The sequence below is a fragment of the Ovis canadensis genome, chromosome 1, assembly GCF_042477335.2.
Source record: "Ovis canadensis isolate MfBH-ARS-UI-01 breed Bighorn chromosome 1, ARS-UI_OviCan_v2, whole genome shotgun sequence".
NCBI classification, from domain to species: domain Eukaryota; kingdom Metazoa; phylum Chordata; class Mammalia; order Artiodactyla; family Bovidae; genus Ovis; species Ovis canadensis.
This window is the reverse complement of record NC_091245.1, coordinates 1,174,677-1,188,916: the sequence shown is the minus strand read 5'-3', so window position 1 is coordinate 1,188,916 and position 14,240 is coordinate 1,174,677. Positions and strand designations below refer to the sequence as shown.

At 52.0% G+C, this 14,240-nt stretch overlaps 2 protein-coding genes across 4 annotated transcripts in view; one reads left to right on the top strand and one right to left on the bottom strand.

Moving 5' to 3' along the window:
- The window catches only part of HDLBP (high density lipoprotein binding protein), a 57,658-nt gene extending 50,113 nt beyond the window's left edge, over positions 1–7,545 (bottom strand). The window contains exon 1 of one of the 2 annotated variants that reach the window (XM_069583252.1): positions 7,351–7,545. The gene's annotated coding sequence lies outside the window, so the exon portion shown is untranslated. Of the gene's footprint in view, positions 1–5,737; positions 7,009–7,350 lie in introns of those variants that run through there. The other variant, XM_069583263.1, reaches the window with a different exon arrangement.
- Positions 7,546–7,618: 73 nt separating this feature from the next.
- Positions 7,619–14,240, top strand: part of SEPTIN2 (septin 2) — a 28,766-nt gene continuing 22,144 nt past the window's right edge. The window contains exon 1 of one of the 2 annotated variants that reach the window (XM_069583287.1): positions 7,619–7,729. The gene's annotated coding sequence lies outside the window, so the exon portion shown is untranslated. Of the gene's footprint in view, positions 8,323–14,240 lie in introns of both variants that reach the window. The other variant, XM_069583277.1, reaches the window with a different exon arrangement.

The following is a 14,240-nucleotide window of genomic DNA, read 5'->3' as shown; positions in this document are numbered from 1 at the left end:
CTGGAGCCTGTGGAGTCCCGAGGTGACGTCGGGGGCAGCCACGGGTGGTGGAGCCAGGCGGCAGCAGTGGAAGGTGGGAAGACGAGCCCAGCAGAGTGAGAGCTGGCCCGACAGGGCACTGCATGTCCCTGCAGGCGCAGGCCCTGTGCGCTCAGTGGCTTCAGGCCTGGGGACCCTGATCTGTTCACTTCCTCCCAGAAAATCTACTGACAGGTATGCACTTTGTGAAAAACAAATACCTGACAATGGACTCAATGATAATCAAAATTCTAAAGGGCACAGGACAATTTTCCAGTGTCTCCTTCGAGGGAAAATGCCTACCTTGCTGCAGAGGCCTGGCTGGCCCCAGCCCTGAACGCTCTATCACCTCTGGAGACCCTGAGAGGAAACACCAGGTAAGTTGTCAAGGGTGAATGTTTAAGCGTGCAAACTTCTGAGAGGACCAGGGCAGACCCTGAACCCTTGCGGTGTGCCCCTCCCTGGCCTGCAAAGGGAGTGGACACTGGTGCCCGCCCTCTGGTGTCATTGTGAGGATTACAGGAGCTCACACGCGGACGCCTAACCCGGTCTGGCAGAGCAAGCTGGGGGATTTTCTGTTACCAGGGCCTCCTCGCCGGCTCTGACAGCAGGGCTCCGGCAGTGCACACGGCGTGGCCTTAACTCAGCCATGCTTCCGTCTTCTTTTTCTTAATTTCTTTTAATTTTTTAAATCTTTTTTTTTTTTCTTTTAATTCAGTCACTCTTGCCAGGGGCTTCAACCCCCAGGCTCCTCTCTCCTCGACTGAAAAACCAGACAGCACATTAAAAAGCAGAGACATTACTTTGCCAACAAAGGTCTGTACAGTCAAGGCTATGGTTTTCCCAGTGGTCATGTATGGATGTGAGAGTTGGAACATAAAGAAAGCTGAGCACCAAAGAATTGATGCTTTTGAACTGTGGTGTTGGAGATGACTCTTGAGAGTTCCCTAGACTGCAAGGAGATCCAACCAGTCCATTCTAAAGGAGATCAGTCCTGAATATTCATTGGAAGGACTGATGCTGAAGCTGAAACTCCAATATTTTGGCCTCCTGATGCAAAGAACTGACTCATTTGAAAAGACCCTGATGCTGGGAAAGATTGAAGGCAGGAGAAGGGGATGACAGAGGATGAGATGGTTGGATGGCATCACCGACTCAATGGACATGAGTTTGAGCAAGCTCCGGTAGTTGGTGATGGACAGGGAGGCCTGGTGTGCTGCAGTCCATGGGGTCGCAAAGAGTCGGACATGACTGAGCAACTGAAGTGAACCAAGCTACTGAAACACCCCATGACATCTGGGCGTGCCTGTACCCCTCACCCTCATCAACTAAAATGTTCATGTTTATTTTTCACATCTGTAGGGAAAATATGATTTTAATGTCATCTTCGATCATGAGCAACTGAAATCTTGCTCTGCACATTGCCATGTGAACTTCTTGACTGTGGAGACTGACCTGTTCACAGCCTCCATCCACGCTCCTACCAGGGTGCCTGAGCACACGTTTAAGACAAGGAAAAATGCGCAGCTGGGCTCCAAGCGACAGAGCAAACAGAGTAGGAAATGTGAGCAAGACTCGAGCTGTAGCTAAAACAGCGCTGCGAAAGGGTGCCCAGACAGAAGCAGTTAGGAAACACTATCAAAAAAGACCATTTTTTGTTTTGTTTTGCCTGTCAGGCCTCTTGGCCGAAGGCAGTGGCTCCCCCGCTCTGGAAAAGGGAACCTGAATCCCTGCCCTGGGGACGCCAGTAACAGCAGAGTGTTGGGAAGCCACTCTGCAGGCAGGGGAATGAAGTTCCGACACAGCCATTGCTAAGGTCCTGGCCTTCTCCTCTCACTGGAGGCCCCTTAAAGACAGGAAGCCAGGCAAGTCTGGGAGGTATTCTTCCGGAGAATCCAAAGAGACCTGCACAAGCCAACAGGGCGCTGTACAGAATGGCCCAGCCAGGTGCCTCCACGGTGCGTGCCACAGGAAGCAGACCCCAACCAACCCCGATGCCAGGGTCCCTCTGACATGTATGCAGGCAAGCAAAGTTCACTGGAGATCCCAGAAAAGCTCTAACCCCCTGAAAGCCAAAACCCCAACACAAAAAGCAACCAGAAGCAAGTGGTGACTTCAGGGAAAACTCTCCAACGTCCTCAGAGAGATCAGAGGACATCCAGGAAACAAACAGAGGAGGGGCTACAAGACACAGAAAGGTGCAGAGAAGCGCTAAGAGAGTGAGGAGAGCTCAACAGGAGGGCCACAAGAATGTTTCCAGAGAGAGAGGGGAAGCCTAAGGAAGTCAGACTGCCAATCCAGAAGGCCCAACAGTTGACTTCTAGAAAGAAGCGTGAGAACGGAGAGAAATCTACTCCATCGAGAAAAACACCCAGCACCGAAGACCAGAAGTTTCCACAGTAAAGGGGCTCAAAGGGCCGGCAGGACATTAGACGAAAACAGACTCCAAGGGCCATCACTGCACTGGGTATTTTGCATTTCACACAAAATCCTGCAAGCTTCAAAGAAAACACAGTCAGACACACAGGCTCAAGAATCAGAACTGCGAACACTTCAAGGGTGACACTGAGAAATGGAAAATGGGGGCAACCGATGTCCAACCTCTCACTCGAGTACAAGGGCCGAACAATGCACTCCAGATATCCAGGCTCTCAAAATTTATTTGCCAGCCAATTCCTTGAGGAAGTGCTCCATCAAAATGGGGGCTGGGGGGGGGGGGAGGGGGGGATCAAGAATGAGAAAGACAGGGGTTCCAGGAAACTGAAAACAGTGAGGCCTGCAGTGAGGTTCCAGCAGGCAGGAGGCGTGGGCCAGCAGAGCCTGACCAGGTGAAAGACGGGGTCCCCTGAAGGAGGTTTAGACAACTGGTGAACTGGGGGCTGAATGCTAGCGGCAAATACACAGAAAGCTAAGAAAACAACCAAAACCACTCATATGAACTTTAAGGAAAACAAAAACTCCAGAAGTGCCATTATACCATTTGGCACAGCTGTTAGCAGTATGCCAGTAGTCATAAAGACTAAACACCCAACAAACAGATTAAAGGGGCACCTACTGCGGGCATTGTCTGTGCAGCAAAGGCAGAGGGGCAAATGAGAACAAGAAATGGTGCGCCTCCTGGTAAGTGAAAAGACGATGTGCGGGACAGGGAGGGAAGAGAAGTGAGCGAGCCAGTCAGGCATGGATGTGAGAGGTGGCATCACAGACAGGTGTCCTGGAACACGAGGCAGCTGGAATGAGGTGGATGAACCTAGAGCCTGTTATAGACGGTAAAACCAAGTCAGAAAGAGAAAAACAAGTATTGTATACTTACACAGACATACATATAGAATCTAGGAAAATGGTTCTAATGAGCCTATTTGCAAGGCAGGAATAGACACAAAGAGGTAGAGAACAGACTTGTGGTACCTGGGGGTGGGAAGGAGTGGGCAGGACAGAGAGGAGCACTGAAATATATACTATATGTTATACAGCTAGTTTGCCAACAGTAATTTGCCAACAAAGGTCTGTATAGTCAAAACTATGGTTTTTCCAGTAGTCATGTATAGATGCGAGAGTTGGACCATAAAGAAAGCTGAAGAACTGATGCTTTTGAACTGTGGTGTTGGAGAAGACTCTTGAGAGTCCACTGGACTGCAAGGAGATCAAACAAGTCAATCCTAAAGGACTGATGGTGAAGCTGAAGTTCCAATACTTTGGCCACCTGATGTGAAGAGCCGACTGATTAGAAAAGACCCTGACGCCAGGAAGGATTGAAGGCAGGAGGAGAAGGGGACGACAGAGGATGAGATGGTTGGACGGCATCACCGATTCCACGGACATGACGTTTGAGGAAGCTCCGGGAGATGGTACAGGACAGGGAAGCCTGGTGTGCTGCAGTCCATGAGGTTCGCTAAGAGTTGGACACGACTGAGCGACTGAACAGTAACAGAAACAGCTGGAGGGAAGTTGCTGTGTGACACAGGGAGCCCAACCCTGTGCTTCGTGACAACCTACAGGGGTGGGTGAGGGCCTGGGAGGGGGCGCAAGAGGCAGGGTTACACGTATACTCACTTATGGCTGATTCACACTGCTGCTGTTGCACGGCAGAAACCAACAACACTGTAAAGCAATTGTCCTCCAAATAAAAATAAATTTAAAAAATGAAAAGACAGGTGTTCAGCAGGGGAGGACACATGATCAGAGGAAGGAAACTGATAGGTTTTCTTTCTTTCAAGTCTTTCCAGGTTTATTTGATCTTTTAAAAGGTGCATGAAGATATAATCCTGGTTTGAAGTAAAATTAATTTCTAACTTTAAAAACCATGAGTGCCAATAAGCAGTACTAAGGGAGAGCATGAACGGCCCATGCACAACTGCCAGGCTGTCAGCCAGCGTCAGCAAGACGACTAACAGTGTGCCCAGGCAAGTCTGGCTCATCAAATGGCATCAACCAACGCTAATGCGCCTGGTAAACAGCAGCTGACTGGAAATATCACCCTTAAAATGTCTCTGATATTAAAATACAAAAAGGTAAAAAGAAATGAAAATCTTACTTCAGCTTGAAACAACTTATATAATCAAGTCTTCAAATGGCGTATACATAAAAAACCTTACTTCTTTTTTTGGTCTTCAAACGCTCAATGCTGTGGCACTTTCACGACTCAAGAGAAAAGCCACATTGAGCTTCTTTCTATACTCGATCAGGAAGTTTTACAACATGTACCTTGGACTTTTCGCTACCAAAATTCAGCAACTGGACTTGAGCTGTGTGCTCTGCTTCTTCCAGGAGCCAGGTTACTTCTTCACAGGAAAAGGAAGACCCTTTCTCTGATCATTAGCTCTGTAAGACGAATGTGTGCTGAATGGGCCATACCAAATATATAGGTACTACAAAGGGTCCTCGTCATTAACAGTGAATCCGTGCGATCCACTCGTGACTAAACACCACCAAGTCATCTTGGTGGACACTCATCAGTTGAAATCCTGTCCAAGTCAGAGTGTTCACCAACCCTGTGACACCAAGTCAGAGTGTTAAAACCAGCAGCATACCAAATTTGCAACCTCTTGAGGGTATGCCACCTCAAATACCAGTTGCTTGTCCCCTTTGCATAAGCTAGTCCCTTCTAGCACAGTTCACCTGGAAAAACTCCTATTCATCTTCTAAACCCCAGTTTCAGGACAAGGTTCTTTGTGAAGATTTTCCAACAGGCAATCCCTGCCCCCTTTTCCTATCCACGAAAGTGAAAGTGCTCGTTGCTCAGTTGTATCCAACTCTTTATGACCCTATATGAACTGCAGCCCACCAGGTTCCACTGTCCATGGAATTTTCCAGGCCAAGAATACTGGAGTGGGTTGCCATGCCCTCCTCCAGGGGATCTTCCTGACCCAGGGATAGAACCTGGCTCTCCTGCATTACAGGCAGGTTCTTCACTGTCTGAGCCAGCAGGGAAGCCCCTTTCCTACTCCATACCTTGTCCGTACTTCCATTGCCACACTTAGAACACTGTAACCTACTCCTTAACAAGGCGATCTCCCCTATTAGACCACAAACTGCCTGAGGAAGAGAAAACAAAGGTCTATGTCCTCCTTACTACGCATCCTCAGAAACCTTAAGAGTATGGCACAGTGCCATTTCCAGTAAGTTTTTAAAAAATATTTTCTACCCTTGAAGTAGTCATGAGGTGAAAGTCAAACCACCAGAAACCCCAAACAACAAAACCCAAGGAGAAACTAAATACTTGATGGTTCAAGAAGAAATTCTCCCATCAGGACGGTGAGAGGTCAGCCTGGCCCCTTAGAAGGCACGCTGTGACAAGGATCCAGCGGGGTCTCGAGTGCCCAGGAATGAGGGCCAGCGACATCTTAGGAGCGCTTTCCTTCACTCAGGTGACCTCAGTCTGATTAGAGAGGAGGTAAGCCCCGAAAGGGCGTGACACAGAGCAGCACTAACAGCAGTTACAGGCAAGTTTCATCTTCGCTGTTTCCAATGGCTTTCAAATGTCCTTCAAGACTTGAGGGGGTACGCTCAGTTTTCTCCAAACCTAAAACTCTCGTGATAAGCGGGTGGTTGATGTCTCAGATCCGGAGAACTGGGAGTTCAAACAACAGAAGCCACTCTGAACCAAATACCTTCTCAACTACTTTAGGACTCTAATATAAACCGTACATCTTGAGCTTAGCGTGGGGGTGCTTCGTGCTCAGAGTCATCAAACACCACCCTGAGCACTAGACTTCGTCCAACGTCCCATTAGCCCAGGTTGCTCCCAGAAACCCACATGGAGCTTGTTCTGCAGAAGAGCACTACCGGCTGCCTCAGACAAAACCCTAACTGTGACGCACCCCGTCGTAACAGGGCCTCAGAAAGCCAGCTGCAGAGAAAGCGCCCGTCCCGTCGTGTCCTGCTGCGGACACCGCCGCAGGTGCAGGCGATCCTGAGGGCAGCCGAGGACAAGAACCGAGGACCTCAAGGGTAAACCACCCTGTTCCTGAGGATTCCGCTAAGACTCATCCACATTCCTTCGGACGGTGCTTAGTAAGACACAGAGGCCGGCCTTCCACCGGTTTTACGTGGCGCCAGGACGCCACGCAGGGGCTGCCCTTCCCGTCCCCTGAGTGGGCCGGGAGGGGAAGCCGGGCCCTGAGCGCTTCACTTTTCAAAGACGTCTCGTCCGGACGCCCTTTGGGCACAAGCACCTTCCGGCTCCCCGCACCGCGCGGGCGCCCAATGGAAACTCCAGAGTCGTGTTTAATGACAGTTGAGGCATTCGCGCCCAGCCTCCCGGGCCTACAGGTCGCGGGAGCCGGGGTAAACCGGCCAGACACGGCTGGCCCCCGCCGGGCACGTGGCCCTCCCGCCCCGAGCCGCGCAGCCGCAGTGGGCTTGGAGGAGCCTCCAGGCCTCACCTAGCGAAAGGCGAGGGCCGCCGGCCCACCCTCCCTCCCGTCAGGAGCGGGCCCCAGCCCTGGGCTCAAGAAGGCCACGTCCCCGGGGACGGGCGCCCAACTCTATGGTCCGCGTAGGCGCCGCAGGCCCACGTGACCCCGCGGCAGCCAATGGAGGCGCGGGCCCGACCACCGAGACGACGGCGGCCCGGGGCTAGAGCAGCCCGGCCGGGCCGCTCGCCATCCCTCCCCGGCCCAGCTCCGGCATTCCCTGCTCGGTGCTGCCGCCATCTTCCCGGAGGAGAGACTCAGATGTGAAAGGTCCCCCCTCCCCGTGGTCGTTCCGAACTCTTACTGCCACCTGCCCTCCCCCCGTCCGCCTCTCTCCTCCTCTCTGGTCACTAAGCTCCATCTAAAGAAACTCTCTTCCCCTCATTCTAGTTATCCACAAGGCAAAGTGTTACATTACCTGTTCCTCTCTTATCAGTGTAAGGAAATCAAGCTCATAACGTAGGAACTGTGGCGAAACAGGGACGAGCCGCCATCTTGGTAAAGGAGAAGAGGCTACGCTTGACCTCCCCCCCACCCCCCAGCCTCTATATGGCCAACCGCCGTGGGAGGGGCACGGCGCCTGCGCAGAGGCGGAAACGGGGGAGGCCGGGGCTGCGCCTGCGCACTTGGGAGCTGGAGGGAGGGGCGGGGAGGAAAGCGTTGGCAAGGAGGCGGGGCGGCGTGATGACTCAATCCGCCCGCGCGCGCGGCGGGGCGGGGCGGGGCGCGAGCGCGCGGCGGGCGCTGGGCGGGTCTGCAGAGCGGTCGTTTGGTCTCAGTTCTTCGGCGAGGCGGCGGTGAGTATGTCCCCGTGGGGCCCGGCCGCCTTGGGAGGCGCGAGCTGGGGGCCGACGCCCGCTCCGGGCCGTGGTCGCTCCGGAAGACACGCGGGCGGAGGAGGGGCGGCCGGCCTGGGCTCCTGGGCCCTCTCGACTCCCCGGCCTCCGCCCACCTCCCCGGATACCCGCCCCCCCCCCCCGGCTACCCCCGTTCCCCGGATCTCCCCCAGCTTCCCGGATCTCCCCGGGCCTTCCCCATTCTCGGGTCTTCCCCCCTCTCCGGCCCTCTCCCGCTCCCCGGGCCTTCCCGCTCACCTCTCCCCTAGCCTGTGCGGGTCCCCGGCCCTTCCCGCCCCCGGGGCCCTGGCGCGGGCGGAGGCGGCGGGGTGTGTCCGCGGGGAAGCCGAGTGGCCCTCGCTAACCCCGGGGGAGTTGTGCGGGGCGTGGTCAGCAGTGGGGCCGGGGCGCCGGGCGCTCGCCGGCGGACGTAGTCCGGAAGGGACGGTGCGGGTCGGGCCGACGTGGGCGCTTCCCCCTCCCGCCCGCCCCGGCCGAGAGGAAGCGCGCGAGGCGCCGGCCGCCCCTCCGCTCGGCGGTGGACGGGACTGGGGGTAGGAGGCCCGTGCAGCGCTGACTCCGGGGGCGGGCGGCAGCGCCGTGGCGGGGGGGAGGGGGTCGGTTCTCCCGCAGGCCCGAAGTGGGGCCGACCTGTGGCTCCGTAAGGCCCAAGGACCGCCGGTTGGCTTTCCGCCCAGTTTTCGTCTCCCCCACCTTGTCTGGGTCCCCTAGACGTACACACGGGCCCCTCCACGCTGAGTTGTTACTTCCAGCTGTCTGCCCTGGTACAGAGCTTGCCTCGAGTCTGGGGCCGCTTGTTTCCAGCGTTCGCTGCCTGGTACTGGCTTTGTTGTCCCGGACTCGGCCCGGATTAGACTTTCCCCGAAGGAGGTGTTGGCCCGATTTCAGCCTCTGCTGCTCCGTGTGGTCGCCGTTCTGCGAGGGGCAGGGGCGCGGACCTGCCCAGCATTACTCATTGCCTGGCACGGTGACCCGCACATAGCCGACTTTCGGAGCTCTCTCGAACGACGCAGATCCTCACGATACCTCCAGACAAATTCAGGGCCCAAAGGGGCCCCGCCCCCGCCCCCACCGCGTCCTCGGGAGAGCTGATAGCGGCTAGCGGCGGTGCCGGTGCGGGGTCGTGCAGGCCCACTCCTGTTGGTAGGCTGAGGTTCTCCTTCCGGTTTCGGTAGCTCCCGCTCAGGCTTTCTTTTGCATCGTGCAGCCTCCTAACTCTCAATGAACCTTGCCAGTGATCTTCTCCACGTTAACTTTATCATAATTTTTCTTTTAATTTTTTCATTTTTCTGTCCAGTTTGCATTCTGACAGTTCTTAAACTAGCAGAGTGGCCTACGGAAATGGGGGTAGGACCCGTAGGCGCGAACCTTTCTGTGTGGCCTTTAGCAAATGTGATTCCGGCCCTTTTTGTACCCAGCTCGAAAAACAAAAACTGCTGGAAAAGACAAAGTTGGCTTTGGCTTTTTTTCCAGGGAGAAAAGAATGTGGAAAGTCATCTGGAGGCAGAATTGGGATGAGGCCATTTTTGTAGTCTTAGTTGTCTCATTTTGTGCTAATAGCCGTACTGTCATTAGAGAAAAGGAATTTGATTGTGGGGTGCTGCTGTTGTGCAGTGAAGAGCGTTTGTGGTGTACTGTCAGACCCAAAGGCTGAATGCTAAGTGTTCCAGGGGCTCTGCATGAGGGATTACAGACCCTGAGGTCCTACATTGCAGGGTCATTTGTACATTAGGGTAATGTGTGGAACTACAAGGATGACATGTCAGTGAAGGGTGGTTTGGGGTGGTCCACTGACACACACACACGCCACTGAGCAAAGCAAGTTTATGTTGCCGAGAAGCGAGCTTTAGCCATCTGTTCTCTGTCTCCATTTGCTTTAGAAGAGTTGACTTCTTCTGTGTGTTGGCGTGCTATTCCTGTCTGGAAGAAGGAAGCCGTGGGTCCAGGAGAGAAGAACTTTAAGCAATTTCTGTTATTTAGAATGAGTTCAAAAAATTTTCCTTTAACTGAATTTCTGAGGTTTGGGGATCTGATTAATCTTCTTCCAAGGTTTAAACTAATCACAGTGCTTGGCATTTTTTGTGTTGCTGGCTTGAGACTTTCTCACTGATAAGCAGGTAGTTAAGAAGTTCAACAGAAGAATGTTGAACTTCTTTCAACTTTCATCTTAGAGAGAGTAATCAGTTAATAACAAACTGTTGGAAAGTCATAGTGCGTCCAAATTGTATTTCAGGGGAAAAAAAATCCTTAGTATTGTATGAAAGAAATGCGTTGTGATAAGAGAAACTTGGTAGAATTGAAAATTAGACAAATGATTTTTAAGAATTCACATCCTGTTCCAGGTAGTAGTCGTCTCATTTTCCCCATGTCTGTCCATCAAGACGAGTCTTAGTGAGAGGTGGCCGGTAGGGGTGATGGTCCCCTTCTTGCCTGTGGGGCAGCCCAGTCCTGGGCTCACGTGTGCTCCAGGTTCAGTGTTGTCAGGGTGCTGCCTTGAAGTTGGCCAGAGCACAGGCGGGGGCCCCGAGTTCTGGGAGGGCGGGCCTGCGGAAGCTCCGGAGAGACTGGGCAAGAGTCCTCGGCCATTCGGGGTCGGCTTGAAGCAGGTGTCTGTGACAGCTGGTCTTCCTATCTGTCCTCAGGCGTTCATTCTTCAGGTGAACTTGAAAGCCATTTTATCCAGTCCTTACAGGAAAAAAACATCATTAGGGAGTCCACCTGGGATTAGACCACGTTTGCGTACTAATTTAGGAAAATAAAAATGGATCGCTTCTGCGAGGGCTGCTTTCTTTCTAGATTTGTTCCCGCACTTGCTCTGTTTCTCCTCTGTTGCCAGTGGCATCCCCTCGCCCCTGCCATTCCCCTTTCTCGGTGTTCAGCGCTAGCACAGGACAGAACTTTTTAGAACTATCTAGTATTCATAATCAAGGATGGGAACAGCGGCTGAGGGGATATTTGAGGGTGTTATGTGGGGTTCTATTTTTGTATATGTCTGGAATTTTTCATAAGTGTTTTAAGACAGCTATGGTGGTAACGGGCATCCCTTCCTAATTAGTGGTTGCAATTTAAATAATTCAGCATCTACTGTTTAGAGATCTGAAAGGTATGAAGCAGCTTCCTCGCTTAGTGGTTTTATTAGAGTTTTATCACCTTGATCTTCAGCATGTATTCACATATGGTTTTCTCTAATTTGTTGTAGCAGCTTGCATTAATAGCTGCTTTTGGTCCATTTCTGGCTTATAATTGCTAGCAAGTATTTCATTGAGGATCTTGCATTCATATTCTTGAGTGAGATTGACCGACAGCCAGCCCACTTGCTCACCGTTTCTTCATCTGGGTTTGTTACTGGAGTTGTGCTGTCTTCGTAAAATAAATTGGAGTGCTTCCTCTTTATCCCTAGTGGCTTAGGTCAAGGTCACGAGGGCGTTTATCTGTTCAGGTTTGGATGAAATTGAGTTCTGATTCTGTCTACTCGTGGTCCCTTTTTCATCGGTAGGTTCTTTATTCTGCTGTTCAGTGATGTTTGTCTAGTCAGGCTTTCGTTCAGTTTTGGTCATTTACAGTGTCTAAGAAATCATGCTTTTCTTTGGATTTTCAAGTTTGTGGCCATCTTCATACCTGTGGTCCCTGTGACTGTGTTATACCTTCTTTGCAGTAATTTTTTTTTCCTTAATGGAACTTGTGAGTTTGTTTCAGAGAACCAACTTTGGATTTGTTTACTATTCTGTTGGGTTATTTTCCAGTTCTTTATTTTCATTGTTCTTCAGTAATGAAAATACGTAAACCCGAATCTCCTGAGTCTGTGAGAGCCTGTGCTGTGTCGCGTTGCTTTTGCCTCTGTCTTCTTGCCATGGCTTTCTAGATGAGTTAGGGCTTTGCTTTGTTACCCTGGGTTATCCAGGAATGTTCTGAACAGCCAGGAGTTCCTTTCCGCCTCTGTTTCAGCGAGGGTGACCTGTGGACACTCATAGCAGCAGTCCCCGGCCCGCCTCACACTGTGCTCGCTGGCGGCTGTCCAGCTCTGGGGGAAGCTGTTAGGCCTTCCACCGGGGCTGCACTGCCATTAAGTTCGCAGAGTCTCTGTTCTGTGTGTTTATCTGATGTAAGTGTTCATGGGTGCAGGTTTCTGAATGTTTAATTTTTATAAACTGTTCCTCTTATAAATGCCGCTGCTGCTGCTAAGTTGCTTCAGTCGTGTCTGACTCTGTGCCACGCTATAGATGGCAGCCTAGCAGGCTCCCCTGTCCCTGGGATTCTCCAGGCAGGAGTACTGGAGTGGGTGCCATTGCCTTCTCCGTGAATGCCGCGCTTCCCTTTAAACCCCGCCCTCGTTAATACTAACAGTACCTCTCCCTGCTCTTTGTGTTTGTACTCGCTTCGCGTCTCTTCCTTTGTTTTCAGCATCTTTTTTTCAGCTACTTTTTTCGAAGCGTGTTTCTTCTGTAATGTACCCTGGTTTTCTGGTGTCCCTCCCTGCCACCCCACCCCAACCTGTCTCCTCTTTTAAGGAGAGAATTCACATTTAAACTGATGACTGATACTCTTGAATTTTTCTGTTTCTTTTCCATATTTTTAGTGGCTTGATCAAGTTGGTCTTTCATCTTTTTCTCTTAATTTGGAAGTAAGTTTTTTTTTAATGGCTGCCTTCCCTTTTCTTTCATTGTCAGATGCTTGTCTCTCTATTATGTAAAGCAAAGTGTCCGCTGCTTCTTTTGCCAGGACCATCTGAGTTCCATCCGACTGCTCCCTTCTCCCCCTTAAAGATTTCAGCTCTCCGGTCTTACTCCTGCCCCCAGCTCTTAGGTTTTGCTGCAGAAGTTCCATATTTAAAGTTCTGGACTGTAAGCATTGTTCGCCTAGGACGCCCCTTCTATTCAAGAGATCTTAATTTCACTCCTGCGTTACACAGCTCCAGGTGGACCTGGGCTTGCGCTTCTTGGGAAGTGTTTCTTCTGTCACTGTTTTCTTTTATCCATTGGTCCCTCTCAGTCACGGGAGGAAGTCTCGCTGCTAACAAGTACATTTCCTCACCGTTTACTCTGAGGCCGTCCTCTACCCACGGTCTTTCTCTCTCTCTCTCTCTCTCTCTCTCTCTCTCTCTCTCTCTCTCTCTCTCTCTCTCTCTCTCTGTCGTTTGCCTCGTACACTACAGTGTCTTGTATTTGGTCTTCCCTGTCACATTTCAAGTCTCTACTGTGACCTTTCATCAATTCAGCTACCACAGTTTGAGTTTGGAAATCATGGATTTTAGGTCCAGAAAGTATTATTTGGAAAACTGTAATTTGAAGGTCCAAAACTTTGGCTACCAGATGCAAGGAGCTGATTCAGTGGGAAAGACACTGATGCTGGGAAAGACGGAAGAGGTTGAGGGCAGGAGGGGAAGTGGGCAACAGGATGAGATGGTTGGATGGCATCCCAGACTCAGTGGACAGGAGTTTGAGCAGGCTCCGGGAGACGGTGGAAGTCGGAGGAGCCCGGCGTGCTGCAGGCCACAGGGTGGCAGAGAGTCAGATACGACGTAGTGACGGAACGGCAGCTTGCATCTTCATCACAGTGCTGCAGCTTTCTTGGTTCCGATCGTTCTCCCTCTCAAGCTCATCCGGGAGGCCGGGAAAGAGGGCACACTGTCGGGGGCCCCAGCTTCCTACCCTGGAGTCCTCACACCCACGATCTGTTCCCAGGCGCTTCGACGACTCCTTTCTGGTTCTTCCTTCCGAGGGGCCCTTCATCTCCTGCTTCTCTGCTTGCCCAGCACCCCTGCCGTCTTGTAGGTTGGCGCCGGCTCTGCTGCCTCGGCTGGAGTGCTCTGGGCAGCCTGGATGGAGCTTTACTTGTCTCCTTGGTCAGCAGTGGTCCTTCCTGTGTGCGCTCGATTCACCCAGCGTTCCCCCACTCTCGGTGGGGATCGGCCCTAGGAAGACGTGCCTTCCAGCCGCCCCCTCCCCTCTGGTTGGCTTTTCAAGGGCACCTGAAAGGGAGAGCCCAGGCTCTGCCCTTGTCTTCTGTGACATCGTGCCCTGGAATTAGAGTTACAATTTCTAACTGTCTTAACCTCACTTCACCATTTTTTCGGGGCTGGTTGGACCATTTCCATTCAAAAAGGAAACTTTGTGCTGTATTCAGGAATGAATATATCCATCTGGGGGATATGGAGAGTCAGGAAAGTGAAGGTTTTCTAAGCGCCAGAAAGAATCAGATGGGAGGGCATTCACATCTCTGACTTTTTACCAAGGCTGGCCAGCACAGTCCCTGTCTCTCAGGGTTCAAACCTCAGGCACCTTCGGTCCTTTCTCCTTTACTTATAAGCGTAGCTGCTGGCTCTTTGTGTCCCAGGATCAGAGTTTAGTCTGCGGAGCTCAGGCACCCTCCCCAGCAGGCAGCAGACAGACAGAGTCCGACAGGAATCTCTTCCGTGTGCAAAGTTTTCAGAGAAAGAAAGGAAATCACACAA